Below are 19,938 nucleotides of genomic sequence, written 5' to 3'. Positions count from 1 at the left end.
AATCTATGACAAAGGAGGCAAGAATATATGATGGGAAAAGATAGTCTCTTCAATAAGTGGTGCTGGGAAAAACTGGGCAGCTACATGTAAAATAATAAAATTAGAAGACTTCCTCACATCACATACAAAAATAAACTCAAAATGGATTAGAGATCTAAATATAAGACTGGAAAGTATAAAACTCCCAGAAGAAAATGTAGGCAGAACATTCTCTGACACAAATCACAGCAATATTTTTTTGATCAGTCTCTGAAGGCAAAGGAAACAAAAGAAAAAGTAAATGAATGGGACCTAGTTAAACTTAAAAGCTTTTGCACAGAAAAGGAAACCATTGACAAAATGAAAAAACAACATACTGAATGAAAGAAAATATTTGCAAATGATATGACAAATACATAAAGCATTCATACAACTCAATATCAAAACCCCCACAACTTAATCAAAAAATGAGCAGAAGAACTGAACACACATTTGTCCAAAGAAAACATAGACATGGCCAACAGGCAGATGAAAAGCTGCTCAACATTGCTAATCATCAGAGAAGTGCAAATCCAAACCACAATGAAATATCTATCACCTCACACCTGTCAGAAATGTTGGCAAGGATATAGAGAAAAGGGAAACCTAGGACATTGTTGGTAGGAAAGTAAATTGGTGCAGCCACTATAGAAAACAGTATAGAGATTTCTCAAAAAACTAAAAACAGAACTACCATATGCTCTAGCAATTCTACTCCTGGTATACATCTGAAGAAAATGAAAATACTGAGCTTCCCTGGTGGTGCAGTGGTTAAGAATCTGCCTGCCAATGCAGGGGACATGGGTTTGAGCCCTGGTCCAGGAAGATCCCACATGCCGCAGAGTAACTAAGCCTGTGCGCCATAACTACTGAGCCTGCACTCTAGAGCCGGTGAGCCACAACTACTGAGCCCATGGGCTACAACTACGGAAGCCTGTGCACCTAGAGCCTGTGCTCCACAACAAGAGAAGCCACCATAATAAGAAGCCTGTGCACTGAAATAAAGAGTAGCCCCTGCTCTCCGCAACTACAGAAAGCCCACATGCAGCAACGAAGACCAAACGCAGACAATAAATAAAAAAATTTTTTAAAAAAAGTGACACTACTACCAAAAAAAAAAAAAGAAAGAAAAGAAAAAGAAAATGAAAATACTAATTCAAAAAGACATGCACCCCAATGTTCACAGCAACATTATTTACTATAGCCAAGATATGGAAGCAACCTAAGTGTCTACCAATAGATGAATGGATAAAGAAGATGTGGTATATATTTACAATGGAATATTACCCAGTGATAAAAAGGAATGAAATTTAGCAATTTGCAACCACATAGATGGGTCTGGAGGGTATTGTGCTTAGTGAAATAAGTCAGAAAGAGAAAGACAAATACTGTATATTATCACTTATATGTGGAATCTAAAAAATAAATGAATGAATACAATAAAACAGAAACAGACTGAGATATAGAGAATAAACTAGTGGTTACCAGTGGTGAAGGTAAGGGAGGAGGGGCAAGACAGAGGAAGCAGACTAAGAGTTACAAACTACTACGTATAAAATAAATAAGCTACAAGGATATAGTGTGCAGCACTGGAACTATCACCAATATTTTATAATAACTTTAAATGGAGCATAATCTATAAAACCAAAAATTTTGGACTTCCTAGATGGCTCAGTGGTTAAGAATCTGCCTGCCAATGCAGGGGGCATGGGTTTGAGCCCTACTCTGAGAAGATTCCACATGCCATGGAGCAACTAAGCCTGTGTGCTACAACTATTGAGCCTGTGCTCTGGAACCCGTGAGCCACAACTGTTGAGCCCATGTGGCACAACTGTTGAAGGCCACACACCTGGGGCCCATGCTCCACAACAAGAGAGGCCACTACAGTGAGGAGACTGCACACCACAATGAAGAGTGGCCCCCACTCTCAGCAGCTAGAAGGAGCCCATGTGCAGCAACAAAGACCCAACGTAGCCAATAAATAAAAAAAATAAAATTTAAAAAACCCAAAATTTTGAATCACTATGTTGTACACCTGAAATTAACATAATATTGTAAATCAACTATACTTCAATAAAAAATAAATAAAATGCAAATCTTATCACATCAATTAAAAAAAAGTTACAGCTTTAAAACTGAAATGCTACATAGGAGAGAATTTGGAGAAATTAGAGGACTCCCACTCCCAGACTCCACTGAGCCTTATTTGCCAGCTGAAGCAGTGTCTCTTTTTGCTTATGAGGGTGTTTCTCCTTTGTCTGAAGATATGGAAGGGAGTTACTTTATAAGAGGAGGCCAGTTCTTTTATGCCCTATTCTCACCCTGCATTATCTTTAGATCTTTAATTAGAGTCAAATTCTCGTATGCTTCAAAAGACCAATTACAAAGAGGAATTCAGGAATAGATGGATCAAGCATCAAAGGAATTGAAGAAATTTGCTGATTAATCTGTGGAATGTGGGTTAGAATAGACTTTAAGAATGTTGAATGAAAAAGAGGACACAGTTTTAGAGTGGGCTGATTTTACAGATTTCACAAGAGATTCTGGATCAACTGTTTTAGCTTGAGAAACTGGGCGTAATTCTGTTTATTCTGCTAACAGTTGATTTAAATCTGGACACAATGGTGACTTATGCAAACTGCAGTTGAGACGCAAATCTCTTTGGTAAAATGTAAAAGAACAAATTAAAAAATTTCAGGAGATCAGAACGCAGGAGTGGATTTATCATTTCTGACCCAATCACTCACCTCAACTGTGTCTTTCCAAAAGGGTCCAGAAGATACTCTTCACAAAGGCTTTGAGAAACAAATCTACAAAGAGAAGTTCAGCATATTTGACAGCACTTTGGAGAATGTTCTCTTTAGAGCAGGGATGATGATGAGAGAAGCTAGAGTTGAGTTTGGCTTACGGAGTTACCAGGAGATGGGAGGATCCCAGAGAGGCATGATCCAAGTAGTAGCATGTAACACTCATATGTGGCTAACTTGAAAGGTAGTAGGATCAGTGTGAAAACCCAAATGGTCTGAATGCATAGGTTCTTCTTCTTTTTTAATACATTTATTTATTTATTTATTTATTTATTTAATTGGCTGTGTTGGGTCTTCATTGCTGCACACAGGCTTTCTCTAGTTGTGGCGAGCGGGGGCTACTCTGTTGTGGTGCGCAGGTTTCTCATTGTGGTGGCCTCTCTTGTTGCGGACCACGGGCTCTAGGTGTGTGGGCTTCAGTAGTTGTGGCACATGGGCTCAATAGTTGTGGCTCACAGGCTCTAGAGCTCAGGCTGAATAGTTGTGGCACACAGGCTTAGTTGCTCCGCGGCATGTGGGGTCTTCCTGGACCAGGGCTTGAACCCGTGTCCCCTGTATTGGCAGGCAGATTCTTAACCCCTGCGCCATGAGGGAAGTCCCCTATAGTCTTCATTTTAGAGATAAGAAAATGTTCAAAGAATTGACTTGAACTGTTGCAAGTCATACTGTTAGTGGCATAGCCAGGATGAAAACTCAAGCCTGCCTCCTAAGCTAGCGCTCTCACCAGAATCGCATATTACTTCTGTAATTGGAAATAAATGACATTTAATGGGAAGTCCATGCTTCCTTGTTATCTAATCCATAACTCATGGTGGTACTCAGAAAAATACCACCGTTTTCTATGCTTCAAAATGTGGAAAAGAGAGTTGCAGGGATAGACACTAGAATAAAAGAGATTAAATATTTGAATGCATATTTATAATCTGCATCATACAACATTTTCCCCTCAGACTTGGAATGGCCTTCCAGCTATAAGTGGTAAAGATTGTGCTAAGAATGTTGTACTTGTGTAATTTAAGGGGAAGGCAGCACAAGTCTCTGAAAGATGTTAACTGTCTCCAGCTGTGACTTTTACCTAAGGCTGCACTGTCCACATATGCTTTTGAGTACTTGAAATTTGGCTACTCTGAATTGAAATGTGCCATAAGTATAAAATACACACCAGACTTTGAAGACTTAGTATGAAAAAATAATGTAACATAGTTCATTAGAAATTTAAAAATATTGACTGTATGTTAAAAAGTGATAACATTCTGGAAAATTTTGGCTAAATAAAACATATTAAAATTAATATCACATTTTTTTTTACTCTTTTCTTAGTGTGGCTAACAGAACGTGTAAAATTACATTTGTAGTTTGCTATTTCCCTTTATCAGTGCTGATGTAAGGAAACCAAGTCAAATTGAGTGGAATTTGGCCAAAGTTTCCCATAGCTCATTAGAGCTGTCAAAATTATAAAGATGTCAGTTATTTCACAAGTCTATGAGCTGCTGAGCTTTTACTTTTGACAAAATCACATCCACAAATTGGCATTTTGCATTTTTCAGAAAATATTGGAATGTCATTGGGCAAGTTGGGACTGTGACTAGTTCTGCTTTTAACACAGAGCAAATTACACTGAAGACATTTTATAATTTTGCTTTAGAAATCAGGTAGACAAGAGCAATTTAGCCCCCCAGGGAAATTATAGTGAAAAGGGGCTTACTAGTTACTGGCTTTGAACATGGAAATACTTACTTTGAAAATCTGAGGCTTATATCACTTTATCATATTCTTTCCAACTTTATTTCACTATAAAATTTTAATTCCTCTACAATGGCATTGAGTTGATGATATTTTTTTGATATATAAAATTTTAGGTTGGCTATAATTATTCTTTTAACTATATTCATTAAGTCAAACCAATAAATAAATAAAATATATCATTATATATTATATATCTAATATATAAAACATATTATATTAGACCAATACTCACCAGCATGACAAAACCATAATTAATACCTTCCTTATCAGAGTCCAAGTAGGAATCTTAACTTTCCAGAACTTAATGATTTCCTTGGTCTCCTACACTGCAGAAGTGTTCCAATAAAGTTCAAACAACCTTCTAAGACAGAATCATATTATGGCTGTCTTTGAAACGACAGATACTGTGAGTGCTATATGGGGGCACACCACCATACTAAATAGACCATGAAGGTCAGTGGTGATGCTCACTTGGATTAGGGTCTTCTCCTCAAATCTGTTCTTCCTCTTTCTCCTGTGTTGATGGTATCACCATCTATTCACAGTCCTTCTATATTTCCTCACTTTCATTCCCTGTGTCCAAGTGGTCATTAAGTAGTGTCAAGTCTACCTTTGAAATGTCTCTTGAATTCTTCCCTCTCTCAACCATTTTCAGGGTAACTTTTATAGGTGAGTCTCTCATCGACTCAGCCTCTGATATCTGGAAGAGCCTTCAAAATGATTAAGTTTCCAGAAGGAGGACCTGTCTCCAACGTTTTCCCATTTTAACTGAAGTTCCATTTTGCCACCAGAATTACCTACCCAAATATCCTAAAGATACCTCCAACTGGATCCCTATCACCTACAGCATAAAGTCCAAACTCCTTAACATAACGTTTAAGGCTCTATATGTTCTAATCTTAATTTACTTTTCTAAACTTACATCCTGTCTCTCCCACCACATCCTAGACTATGAAATCTATATTTAAAAAAAAATCACACGATCAAAAATCCTTTAACATTCTGAATTTTTTATTGTTAATATTGGGAGAACTGAGAGGATTTATATATGGTATAATAAAATAGACATTACTCAAATATGTCTATTACTTATGAAAAATTTATTCTGTGTATTTCCCTTTGTCAGTGAAGTGGGAATTCTTTTGATAGCAAGTGACAAAAATCTAATTTGAATTAGCTATGACAAAGTTAGAAATTATTGGCCCATGGATTCCAAGGAAGCGTTGAAAAAACTTACCTAAGAGATGGGCAGGACTGTAGTTGGGCCTCAGAAACGACTGCAGGAACTCCACTGCCATCAAAATTCCTTTTGACAGTTGGCTTTGCTCCTCTCTGCATGTCTCCTACATCTGCTCTCACTGCAGACGGGATTTCCCCACAAAGTGGAAAACAAGGATAACAACAGTTCTTTGGGTCAGTGTTCTTTAACAACAATGTGGCTGCCTCTCTTTCTTGATCCCAGCTTGAAAAATTCAGAGGAAAGCCTCTCATTTTAGTGTCTTAGGCCAGGTGCTTACCCCTGAACCCATCAAGTGTGACTAGGAGAAGTGGGGTCATGTAAGCAAGAAAAGTTCTGCCTACAACCACGTGGATGGTAGAGGGGAGAGGGATACCAGTTATTAGGAAAGAGAGCTTTTGGGGAAGGCAGTATCACAGACAATCACTCTAGTAATTCTTAAGTAATTTTAATAATATTAGATAAAGACAGCTGAAAATTATATAATTAATTATACTTAACTTCAAGTTTAATTACTAATTGATCCAGGCCTGCTAACACTATAGATGGCACCACTATAACAGATTTTTAGGCCTGCTTGGCTTACAAATTTGTGCTCATAATTTGGTCATTCTACCTAAGATTTTCTTGTTTATTTTTAGATATTAACGTATTGGTTCCAAATGCTGTTAATTTAATTTCCTAACAGTCGTAACTCATATTCTGTATTTTCTTATTTTATTGGCCAGAACTTCAAGAATCATGTAAAATAATCATTTGTATTAATGTAAAATTTTTAGATAAATGTATAAATAAAGCCTAGTAGGGTAAGGAAGCAGGTAAAGGGTATCTCAATTGAGTGACTGTATATTGATAGGTTCTTGTTTGAGCTAGAAGGGAACGCAACGATAGCAAGGCTTATAGCAAGCTGGGATGCAGAGTATGGCATTCCCAGTTTTTAAAATACTGGAACAATACTAAATGGGTTGGTGAACTGGGGGTGCCCTGAGATATTACTCTTCCTCCACTCTCCACATTTCAACAACTAAAGGGTTAGATCTTGGCATAGTAGGGGTTGATTGGTCCCAAATAGTTGTTTAATATTTTGAGTATCAGTGATACTAAAACACAGTAACTTATGTGCTTTGATTCCTAGTGGGATACACCTTCAGGAAAAAAAAAAAACCTGCAAAAAAATCTTATGTCATCTTTGATTATCAAATTGTCAGTAAAAATTCTGAAAGTTCTATTCTAAAAGAAGGGACCAAGGTTTTTATCAAAAAGAAAAGAAACACAACTACAAAACCAAAGAAGTAAAACTCTGTACTTCTAAGTTTGTATTGAAAATATGAGTATGAACTCATAATACATTTTTATCTTTAAACTTTTATTTTCCTAGTTCTGTTCACTGAAAAGGCCCAGAAACAGTGAGCAATCTCAGAGAAATAAATACTACCATGGCCTAGAATGTGGTCTCTAGGGCTAAGAGAAATGGCTGCTTTGAGATCTGGAGCAAGAAATGTATAAGATGAGCCTGGAAATATTGTCATACAAAAAGTGCAGAAGCTTGATAGCTTCTTTGATAAGCTACATGTAAAAGGACTCAGGAGCCAACTTGAGAAGGTTCCTACAATTTGAGCATCAATAAGAATAACTGTGACTGATTAAGCACATCAAGTATGTTAAAATCCATGAGATTATAATGATATTTTTAAAAGAATTTCATTGGTCACCTTTGGAGGATGCTAGTAAACCAACTTGTTATTCTGAAAACTGGTAAGTAAACGAAAAGAATCAAGCATTTAGCTTGCCTTTCTCTTATGAGCTTTACCTCCTGATAGTTAAATAGTTGAGCTCAGGGAAATTATAGAAATAGATATTATAGAAATGGTGTAGCTAATAAATGAAGAAAATATATAATTAGACTATTACCATTTTGCAAACACCTAATGGAAATAATGGACTAGGCAATTATCATCAAGAACTGTTAACATAAAGACACTAGACATCACTATCTCCTGATGGAAGCTTATTACCACTTATGAAATGTATTCGTTAAAAAAAAAAAGGTCAAACCTGAATCAGATCAAACCTCTAGACCTAACTAGAAGTTTGTAGGTGATTAAAGGGAACAGAGAGGGACTTCTTAGGTGGCGCAGTGGTTGAGAATCCACCTGCCAATGCAGGGGACATGGGTTTGATCCCTGCTCCGGGAAGATCCCACAAGCCGTGGAGCAACTAAGCCTGTGCACCACGGCTATTGAGCCTGCGCTCTAGAGCCTGTGAGCCACAGCTATTGAGCCCATGTGCCGCAACTACTGAAGCCCACATGCCTGGAGCCCATGCTCTGCAACAAGAGAAGCCACCACAACGAGGAGCCTGTGCACCACAATGAAGAGTGGCCCCCACTTGCCGCAACTAGAGAAAGCCTGTGTGCAGCAACAAAGACCCAATGCAGCTAATAAACAAATAAATTTATAAAAATAAAAATAAAAAAAATAAAGGGAATAGAGAAACATGTAAATTGATGCCATAGGAATGCAATCAAATCCAGATGTGGGAAACTCTTTAGGATGAATGACCATAGCTGATACTTAGAGCCTGATAGCAATTTTTTTTAAATTTATTTTATTTATTTTTAATCTCTTTATTGGAAAATAATTGCTTTACACTCTTGTACCAGCTTTTGAGGTACACCAAAGTGAATCAGCTGTATTTATACATATATCCCCATATCCCCTCGCTCCCGAGACTCCCTCCCGCTCTCCCTGTCCTGGCCCTCTAAGGCATCACCCATCATCAAGTTGATCTCCCTTTGTTATATAGCAACTTCCCACTAGCTATCTATTTTACAATTGGTAGTGTATATATGTCTATGCTACTCTTTCACTTCCTCCCAGCTTCCTCTTCTCCCCCCACCCCCCCAGCCCCGTGGAATTTTTTTTAAGGCTTTCTTCCCTAAGCTAAAATGAAACTATGTACCCAGAGGAAAGCAGCAAATTGGAAAAAATGTAGTTGGAAGGGTGGGTCAGTCTCTATCATTCAGGCTGCAACCCAGTTCTTTGGAAAACCAGAAAAAACTGTCTTTGTCTTGGAAATCTCTACAGGGCCAGAGGTGTGGCTCTAGAAAGTAGTTCAAAGTTCTCCTGTTCTTTGACCAATCCCCAAACCTCCCTTATTCATCCAAAATGCTTGTAGTTACTGGGACATAGAACTGTGCCTTTGTGATGTAGATTTTTTTACCCCCCCCCCCCCCATCTTCTCTAGGACCTAAGAGCCATTCTTTGAAATGCAAACTTTAGGGAGATGTTTCTCATCCAAAAAACAAAACAAAAAGAAGGGTGGAAATATTTGGAAATTGGGCAAATGAGAAGTCTTAAAAATCTTACCTACAAATATTAGTAAAAAGGCTTTAGTCATCTGGACAGATGAACACAACTTTTCCAACTGCCAAAACAAAATTTGAATCCAACTCTTCTTTAATAAACTAGTGAGTTTTGTACTACTGTACTTCTCTCATAAAATTTTTAAAAAAACGAGAGCTATAAGATCTCTGCCTCTATTCCATATGTTTGTGTGTCTATATACATACGTTGTAGACGTGATATTTTTCTACCTTCAGATGGTATTATAAGCAGATAGGGTATTGGATCCTCAGAGAAAGAGAACCAGGCATGGCTTTCTTGTCATAAGAGAAGCCATTTTGTGGCTTAAAGACTTAAACATAAGACATGATGTCATAAAACTCCTAGAAGAGACCATAGGAGAAACATTCTCTGACATAAATTGCACCAATGTTTTCTTAGGTCAGTTTCCCAAGGCAACAGAAATAAAAGCAAAAAGAAACAAATGGGATCTAATCAAGCTTACAAGCTTTTGCACAGCAAAGGAAACCATAAACAAATGAAAAGACAACCGACGAAATGGGAGAAAATATTTGCAAGTGATGCAACCTACAAGGGCTTAATTTCCAAAATATACAAACAGCTCATGCAACTCAATAACAGCAACAACAAAAAACAACCCAATCAAAAAATGAGCAGAAGAACTTAGTCATTTCTCCAAAGAAGACATACAGATGGCAAACAGGCACATGAAAAGATGCTCAATGTCACTAATTGTTAGAGAAATGCAAATTAAAACTATGAGGTATCACCTCACACTGGTCAGAATGGCCATCATTAAAGTCTACAAAATAACAAATGCTGGAGAAAGTGCAGATAAAAGGGAACCCACCTGCACTGTTGGTGGTAATGTAAGTTTGTGCAGTCACTATGGATAACAGCATGGAGGTTCCTCAAAAAACTAAAAATAGAGTTGCCATATGATCCAGCAATCCCACTCCTGGGCATATATCCAGACAAAGCTATAATTGCACCCCTATGTTCATAGCAGCACTATTCACAACAGCCAAGACATGAAAACAACCTTAATGTCCATCGACAGATGAATGGATAATGAAGATGTGGTACATATACACAATGGAATACTACTCAGCCATGAAAAAGAGTGAAATAATGCCATTTGCAACTATATGGATGGAATTAGAGATTATCATACTAAGTGAAGTAAGTCAGAAAGAGAAAGACAAATACCACATGATATCACTTATATGTGGAATCTAAAATATGACACAAATGAACTTATCTATGAAACAGAAACAGACTCACAGACATAGAGAACAAACTTGTGGTTGCCAAGGGGGAGGGAAGGTGGGGGAGGAATGAAGTGGGAGTCTGGGATTAATAGACGCAAATTATTATATACAGAATGGATAAACAACAAGGTCCTACTGTATAGCACAGGGATCTATATTCAATATCCTGTGATAAACCATAATGGAAAAGAATATAAAAAAAAGAATGTATATACATGTATGACTGAATCACTTTGCTGTACAATATCAACTATACATCAATTAACAAAAAAGGGGGGGAGCATTTTGGCCTAAGCCATTTTGTGATCTAAGCCTGGCCACAATTCTTGCCCTTGAATAGGTTTCAGTAATTAATGATCTTACAGGAAGCGAGGGAACGCAGGAACAAAGGAAAAGCAGTCAAGAAACAACAGTGCAGTGATAGAACAGAGTCCTAGTTTCTTCTCAAGGGATATACATAACAATCCGATACATATCTTCGAGTTCTGCAGGAACTAAGGCCCCAACCCAGGTGGAGGATGAAATGATGATGTTGAACTTTTTTGGCCCTCATGGCTTCAATCAACTAAAACTGGGACTCTGTCAAACTTTGCCCCAATTCTATGCTAAACTATCCTCTGTTGCAGCCCCTTCATGAATATGCATGTACCCTTCACTTAAAACTTCCCCAATTTTGCTGTTTGGGGAGATACTGCTTTGGGAAAGCTTCCTGGTGTTCTCTTTACTTGTTGCAAGTAATAAATTCTTCCTTCCCTTGATCTTTGACTTAGTTGTGTCTTTTGGGTTGACACCCACCAAGAGGCAAACTCAATTTTGGGGTAAGAGTATTGCCAAAATTAATTTAAAAACAGCTCTATTTAATTGGTTTAGAATTAAACACATAAATTAAGTATCCCTAAAGTTCTCAGAAATGATGAAGACTAACCCAAATGTTTTTCAAGTTTCCATGATCTGGGAAAATACTCAGTATTAAAGCCAATTTAAGCTTGTTGGTATGATAAAAATAGACATGTCTTAGAGTTCTCAGTGTTAAATACAAAACTTTTATTCTACCTGGGTTTACTAATCAAATAAGCTCATTTTGAAACCGAGCAGGACCCTGTGGGGCTCCTGGGCATGGAAGCCTTTCTGTCCCCCATTTCTTGTTTATAGGAAACGGACTCCAGCCTCCATGACCTTCCCTGAGTTCCAAAGGGAAGATTAGAACAGCTGCTAGTCAGGGAAGGGAGGGAATGCAGAGACAAGGGAGGAGCAGCCAAGAAACCACCTGAGGCAAGATTAAAGGAACCAGAGAAGCTCATCAAGATTAGGAGACCACCTGAGATGAGGTTAAAGGAGTGCAGGCCCTGCACACACCCTAATCTTACCAGCAGCGCCCCGCCCCCCATGCCCCAAAACCACTGATATAAAAACTCCTCGCCAATTCCTCCCGAGTTGGAACTCACAGTGTTTCAGGGCAGGAGTCCACTGTATCCCTCTTTGCCTGGCAAAGAAATAATGTTTATTCTTAACTTCTTCATCCAAAACTCTGTCTCTGAGATTCAATTTGGCACTGGTGCACAGAGGTTGGGTTTTTGTCATCAAATTTATCCTTGCTACAAAATTTGCTAAAAAAAAAATATATGACAAAATTTTCATATCACAATTATTGAAAACTAATACATTAAATAGATGTAAGTAAGGTAAGAGTTTTTAGGTATAATAATTCTGTTTTATTGTCGGTGTACTTAAAAATAGCTTCCAATTCTTTTGGTAACTTGAAACTTCAGTTTTGCTAAGTTAAATTAAATGATGTAAATTTATTGAATAGCTAGATCATTTCCAAATAAGATAAAATATTTACATTAACTACTGAACATAGGTTTATCTACTTTTGGCTTTCTATTACAAAGGAACTAAAAGACAAATTTGTGTTTGTTAGTAAACATGTCTTGTGTTTTGAAAAATGGTACAAGAAATACGTTATGGAAATTATAAAAAAATATTTATTAGTCTGCCAATTCACAAAAATGCTAATGTAAAAGTCAGTTCATAATTGCTTACTTAGCTTTCATTAGAAATTAAGGTTTCTAAGGGTTAAGAATTCTAATTAATATATGTAATTAAAATTACTAAAAATAATAAGGGAAACAATTCTATATGCAAGGAAAACAAAAGGCATGTTAGGGTAAGAAAAGTTGTGAGGTATGGAGATACATTTTTATTGAGGGAAAACAAAGTGATTTTGTCCTAAAATATACCTGGTATTCCACAATGAGAAAGAGGAAAATAAAGGACAAATTCTGGACATAGAAAGTTGTAAAAAGTTTATGAAAAAGAAATCTTGGAAAAGGAATTTTGTGTATAAGCAAGCTGGATAAGATTGAATGGATTTATTATAAGGATTTTAGAAATAAGCTTTAACATCAATATTGTATTTATTTAAAACTAAAACCTAATTTTCTTTCTGCCAAAAAACCTACATTTTTTTGGACTATTGGTCTGCTCCTGATAAGATGTTACGAAAATTTTTGCCTATAAAGCAAAGATTTTAGGCCTTACCAACTGTGCTTCACACTGTCTCCATCAGGTCTTTGATTGCTTAAAATTGAATCTTCTTAATATTAATATTATAAGAGTTGAGTTTTACTTACAATTATTTAACTTTCTGTATTTGCTTACAATCTCTTTGTCACCATGGTTAAATGGATAACTAAGTATTGTTTCATGGTGATCTATTTTCCTATTTGATCAAGTGTTTTAAAACCTTTTAATATTTTTGACAAACTTCAATCAAATACTAAATGAGCTCTCTCTCTCTCTCTCTTTTTACCCTGAACTAACTTTAAAGTTTCCCAGAAGGTCCCTGGGATTTGCTGGATTTGCTCTCTCTCTTTATAAAAGAGAGATGTTAAACTAATTTGGCTTATTTGATATATTAAATTACATGAGAAGCATTGTCAAATAATAAGTAATACTAGGTCTTCTTTATGTTGTGTTTATATAGGCATATATTATCAATGTTCCAGAAATTATGTGAAATTCCTAAAAATCTGATATGTTTTGTATAATTTTGTCATCATAATATCAGTTGTTATCTTAAGATGTTGTACATCACAAAAATAACTATATGTCTTTATCAAATGAACTCTAATAATGGGCATTTTAAGTCTTTCATCGTTGTCAACTACAAATTGGCACTTGCCATCTCCCTCTACTACAAGGATAAATCACACTGCTGCTGCAGCTGCTGACCTTCAATATCCCCTGAAGGGAATTCAGGGTGGAGACCAGGAATGAGGCACTCTGTGGTTTGGAAAATGGGAGGAACAGGTCTTCAGATAGTTAGATGTTTTCAGGAGCTGATTTTATGAGCCCAACCCTTTTATCTCCTCACATCTAGAAAAGCACTAAATCCCTACATGGTGACCTCTACTCCTCATGACTAGCAGAAACCCTCTACAAAAATATGTGTTTGATTACATGTACTCCTCCTTTACCAAGGTCACATATATACTAATCTTCCCCGCCACCCCCACCCCCATCTCTTTGGAACAGTTTCTCAGAGCTATCTGGGATGCTGTCTCCCGGGCTGCAGTCCTCATTTTTCCCCAAATAAACTCAACTCTCATGATGTGCAATTTTTTTAGTCGACACATTTATAGATAGTTATTGTCTTACTCAGATATTTTTACAACATCTGCCTACAACAACCTCTTCAGGAAAAATTATGGAAAGGAATCTAACAAGTACTCTAGAAGACAAGAATTTACACAACGCTAATGGAGAAACTGATGGCTTCATAAACTTCTAACAAAAGATGAAGAGCTATAAGAATTAATTACATGGGAATGAAGGAACTGATGAAGATGATTATAATTCTTTATGACTTTTTTGTTTGAAACTTTACTGATTAGTTTAAAAAGTGTTTTGACTTTTCAGACTTAAGGAAATCTTTCTCTTTTTTTCTTATGCTATAAACAATTTGGTAAGATATGGCTTTGTGAACAAAGATGAAATTTTTATTTTTGATCCCAACCTGATCCCCCCAGAATTCAGAAACTCTCAAAAGTAAGTATGCTTATTTTAATGGCAATTTAGCTACTTGCACAAGTTCAATAGGAATCTGTTCTCCTTATAACAAAATACAATTGGAAACTGGTTATATTACCAAGGCTTTGAGTGGAATGCCATATTTGAAAGAGTCATGCATAGACTCAGATTTGATAAGATGGCTTTAAGGAACTGAGATTACTTCATGGAGCCAATAAAACCCATTTAAAAAACCACCTGGTACGTTGCTTACAGGGTTCTCAATAGCCTTACTGAGGTAATGAAGGTCACCTCCTGGCAGGTGCAGGAACCTCAGGATATTTGGGGGACCTTGAGAAGAAAGAAATTCACCTAAATCTACAGGTATTGCAGACACGTCTGATGACATGTTCTTGGTTTGGCTTTCTAGCCTTAAGTGGACTTTCAAAGTTCAATCTGAGGTTCCTTACAAAAAGTTCCAACAAAGCAGATTTAAAAGAGCCTATAAAAGCAACTGTTATTCTTGCTACACTTATGTAACTATCAGGCGAAGGTTATTGAATCTAGACTTATCTTGCAACAAATTAGTCTTCATTTGGCTTTCTTTGTAAAAATGGGGGTAATTTTTGAGAGAAAAACTTGTTTTGCTATGTTTCACTAATACACCTTTGTGGATGTTAGATTCTAGTGCTGTTTATTGTCTTTTACGGTTTTTACTTTTTCCCTACCTCTAAACTGGACTGGATCCTGAATTCTTCTAGCTTCCTCCACTATCTAGCTACAACTCTCCAAACTAACATTTCTAAAATTTTCTCTCACTCTTCTGACTTGGAATAATAAAGAACTAAAACTGCCCTTTTTCTGAAGCTATGTAAGCTAAAGTTGGACAACTTGATATAAACTTCAGAGATATCACAATAACAGCTCAAGTATAGACAATCTTCATGCCTGTTACTGTACGGGCCACTCAAAAAGATTGCCAGAGACATTCAAACTGCAAACTAGAAAAATCTATCAGATTGTCTTTGCCTGCCCTCATTCCATCTAAAATTACTTTGAGCTGGACATCTAGAAATGTTCTTCACTGGTTGCATTTAGAACTCAGAAACTGGGATGATGGTCTGCTCCAATCATTAACCATTGTTTTTATTTTGTTTCCATAGAAATGCCTGTTATTAAACACCTGATTACCTATACCGTGGGCTTAACTTTGAGAAGCCCACCTGCAACACTGCCTCCTAAAATGAGTTTAACTGAATTACTTATTGTCACGACTAAGACCCTGGTTCAGTGGGATGGAACAATCTACCAACTCAACTTCTAGACTATGGAACTTCTTGCAGAAGTTTCAAAGGTAGGACTATAGGGTAACAAACCTTGCCACCCCGAAATGTGTCTCTTTAACTTGAGGATTACTTGGGGCTGATTATTTTTAAGAAACAGGAGACTCAGGATGTCTTTCTTTTTACCTCTCCCTCAACTGCCTAGAAGAATTTAGGTAAAGTCTTGGTCGAGGAAGGGCACTATCACCAGAGGTATCTACAAAGAATACGGGCTAGGTGTGGTAGGGAAAGATCTTTGGCAGGGCCTAGTAATCAAAGTTTCTCTGTCCCATTGTCTCTGCATGGTATACCAAACATCTGTTTATCAAACATGTTTTTCTACCTCTCTGTGAATTGCCTTCCTCGCCTTTGAAGTCCCAAACCCCTGTGTATCCTCTTCTCCTTCTCTTAGATGGCATATAAGCCTCAATTGTCTAACTTGCCCTGGGGTCTCATTTTTCTCAGGGGGCCCACATACACATGTAATTACATTCAATTTCCCCATTAATCTGTCTCATTTCAATTTAATTCTTAGACCAACCAGCGGAACCTAGAAAGGATAGAGGGAAATTTTTTCCTCCCCCAACAGAATCAACAATACAGCATGTTGGATTTCTCAGCACACTATTTTTTTTTTTTTTTTTTTTAGATATCTCTTTCATGCCCCTGGCATTTTAAACTTCTTATCATCTGACTGAGGAAGAACTGTGCAGCTTTAAACATGCACTATATCCTTATATGTATTTATTGGCATTACTTGGCTTGCATATATTTTTATAAGCCTCTCCTTTCTTCTTCTTCAGGAATTTTGGAAAACTTTCATAGGAAGGGAAAAGAGAACAGAACGTTTCTATTCTCTGTACTTCTTCAAGATGTAGGAGACAATACGTGATGAAATTGATGGATGGAACTGATAAGACTAAAGGACTTTGCCCTAGTCACCCTGGTACCATACCTATGGAAAAAATCAATTTAGTTTAATGAATGCTTAACACTGTGTTAGATGCTGAGATAAAACGATGACTCGATGATGATTCGGATAATACATCAGTTCAGTCCCTGCCCTCAGAGAATTTAGTAGGTTAGGTAGATGGTTATCAACAACTATAATAAAAAGCCAGAACATAACTGCCAAATGGGTAAAGGAAAATGCTTTGGCAAGAGGAGAGAAACTCTGACAAGAACAGGCAGGCTTTCAGAGAGAAAGTGGCATGTGATTGGCCCTTGAGGGTCCTTACTGCAACTGACTGAGAATCAGAAGACTTGTCACCCAAAACTGTTGGTGATTTCAGTATATAAAGGAAATGGGAAAGGACAGCATGTGTTCTGCAAACACTGATGTGGCTGCAACTGCCAGCTGCAATTCTACTTGAGAGTTCCTTTTCACCTTTTGGAAATAAAATGTAAAAGCACAGAAGACAAAAATAAGCCAAATCAAAGTTAAAAAAAAATAACAGTACAGAGGATATAATAAGAACGGAATGGTTTTTCTTTTTCGTTTTTTAAAATTAATTATTTGTTTATTGGCTGTGTTGGGTCTCAGTTGCTGTGCACAGGCTTTCTCTAGCTGCCGCAAGCAGGGGCTACTCTTTGTTGTGGTGCGTGGGCTTCTCAGTGCAGTGGCTTCTCTTGTTGTGGAGCACAGGCTTCTAGGTGCATGGGCTTCAGTAGTTGTGGCTCGTGGGCTCTAAAGCACAGGCTCAATAGTTATGGGGCATGGGGGCTTAGTTGCTCCACGGCATATAGGATCTTCCCAGACCAGGGCTTGAACCCATGTCCCCTGCATTGGCAAGTGGATTCTTAACCACTGTGCCACCAGGGAAGTCCTGGAATGGTTTTTCTATGCTGCAGAACCAGTGTGTCAGGGGAAAGAGCTGTATGCATCTCTAGAACACAAGTGTTGCCACTCAACAAATATTCAACCCCACCCCCACACACCCCTGCTTGTGCTGGGCATGGTGATAGATACTGGGGATAAAACAGTGAACAAGACAGCCATGGGTCTCTGACTTCACTATATTCTCTTTCTTTTTTTTTTTTTTTCTTTTATGGAATCTTCCCGGCCCAGGGCTCGAACCCGTGTCCCGTGCATTGGCAGGCGGATGAGTTCACTATATTCTGACTAGGGAAGACAGTCTTTAAACAACAACTATATACTTGCAATTGTAATAAGCATTGTGAAAGAGGAGTGTGAGCTGCTAGGGGAAATTCTCATGGGGGCCCTGGCTTAGTCTGGCATATTAGGTAAGGTGGCCTTGAAGAAGTGATATTTGAGCTGAGTTCTGAAGGAAAAGTAGGGGTGCAGGGGCTGGGGTTAGGGTTGAAGGCAGAGGAAACAAGGCTGGTGGCAGCACCAGTGTGAGTGGCCCACCAGTGTGAGTGGCTAGGGATGAGTGAAAGCCTCTTTGTGCACGGCCTCATGGGCCTCATTGGTGATTTGAGTCATTACCCTTACACCCCAGAAGGGTCATTCTGAGGGCAGAATGGAGAAAGGATCAAAGTGAGACAAATACAGGTGTGGAAAGGCCAGTCAGCAGGCTATTGGCCTGCCTAGAGTCTGAGTAAAGAAATGACCGTGACTTGCACTAGGGTAGAGACAGTGGGGCTGGAGAGGGTCCAGAAGAAAGGCTGGGAGGAGAAGGGCAGAATCTGAAGAGAGAGCATGGGTTGACAAGATCGCATGTGTGTCTGCATGCACGCGTGTGTTCCACAGCAGTGAGAGGGATCAGATTATTTCTGTAAGCAGGAACTAGATGTTATATTAACAATTCTGCACTGTTTTTAGTTATACTCTCTTTTCCTTCATACCAGAATCCCCACACTCCCAAGCCTGGCCCAAAGTCAGACCAGGACTTCAAGAATCAGTCATTCTTTTCCTTATCCCAACATACAGAAACCGTGCAAGATTTGGCTTGTGAGGTCACACCCTCGGCTTTCTCACTGCCTTCCTAGAACGCTGTGCTCAACCTTAAACAGAGCTAACAGGCTAGGATACTAGGAAGCTATACGAGGAAAGAGGAAAGCTGTAATCAGCTAGAAAGAAAAGGAAGATAAGTAAATATGGGTTAACTGTACTGAGTCAGAAATACATATTGAAACAAGTTCCCTAGGCCTTCCCGTTTTGGGTGGAGATAAAATCACTCCTTAGTTTGAGGCTGTTATCTGCTGGAACAACACCTAGTACTAGGGCTTGGGCCTTACAATCACTGAGTAAATATTTGTTGAACTGAAGTGTAAGACAGGCTGTTCCAAGATCCCAAGGGCTATATATTCTCAGCACAACTGAGTCTCCAACTCCTATTGTTTCATTATGGAAAGAAAAAGGAAGTAGGGAACAGCTAGGGGCTTGGTTACTGCTGTAGAAACAGGAACTTTGTGGTATATGAAGTAAGTTCTGGGCCAGGAGTTCTAGTAAAAACTAGTTGACCATTGACAAGTCTCCGTCTCTGTTTTAAAGCAAGGGGATTATTTAACAAGGGCTCCAAGTGTAATTTTTAGTCTAATGATGTATGGAAAGTAAAGCCCCAAATCTTATATAGATTCAGGCAGAGAAAGAAAAGGAAGCAAGTCGATTACTGAAGGCAATTAGGGAGGCTTCTCTGCTCTGTTTCAGTCTTAAACTGAGACAGGAGATCTAAATGTGTACTCTTCTTTCTGGGCTTCTGACTAGGAAGTGATTCCTGTCATCTGTTTTTATTCATACCAGCAGCTATTACTGTCTAAAACAAGTATTCTCCATTCACTAAAGCCCTCAGTTTCCCAGCAACTTTCTTCACAACATAGGAAGCCCAGCAGCCTTGCCAAGGACTTGTCTTCATCTAAGATTCTTCAATTTCAGCCTCCTAGGGCTCTTAACCAGGGTGGCTAATCCTCAGGCCTCCTTGCCAGGCCCCTCAATCTTTCATAGCTAAGGAAAAAGTTATGTTTTTAAACCCTAGAAATAAATACAATTTTATAACTTCTAATGATTTCTATTCTCTGCATGTGCCAATGAGGGTAGGTATGGTGAGGCTGGCTGGGATCTCCATGCATATCTGCTCTTGCAAACAGTGACCTCTGAAGCTTGTGAAGCTCACTTGGCTTTGGGCTACAAGTCACAGGTAACTGAGACCCTGGCAAGCTTAACCATTCCAAAAGGGGTAGGGGCAATGGTTGGAAATT

At 38.1% G+C, this 19,938-nt stretch overlaps 1 long non-coding RNA gene across 1 annotated transcript in view; it reads right to left on the bottom strand.

Moving 5' to 3' along the window:
* Positions 1 to 5,891, bottom strand: part of LOC130858231 (uncharacterized) — a 48,429-nt gene extending 42,538 nt beyond the window's left edge. The window contains exon 1 of the long non-coding RNA XR_009055023.1: positions 5,809 to 5,891. This is a non-coding gene — a long non-coding RNA (uncharacterized LOC130858231). The remainder of the gene's footprint in view (positions 1 to 5,808) is intronic.
* Between the last annotated feature and the right edge of the window lie 14,047 nt (positions 5,892 to 19,938).

The sequence above is a fragment of the Hippopotamus amphibius genome, chromosome 8 (assembly GCF_030028045.1).
Source record: "Hippopotamus amphibius kiboko isolate mHipAmp2 chromosome 8, mHipAmp2.hap2, whole genome shotgun sequence".
In the NCBI taxonomy this organism is placed as follows: domain Eukaryota; kingdom Metazoa; phylum Chordata; class Mammalia; order Artiodactyla; family Hippopotamidae; genus Hippopotamus; species Hippopotamus amphibius.
Note: the sequence above shows the minus strand (reverse complement) of the source record. Positions and strands in the feature narration are given on the sequence as shown.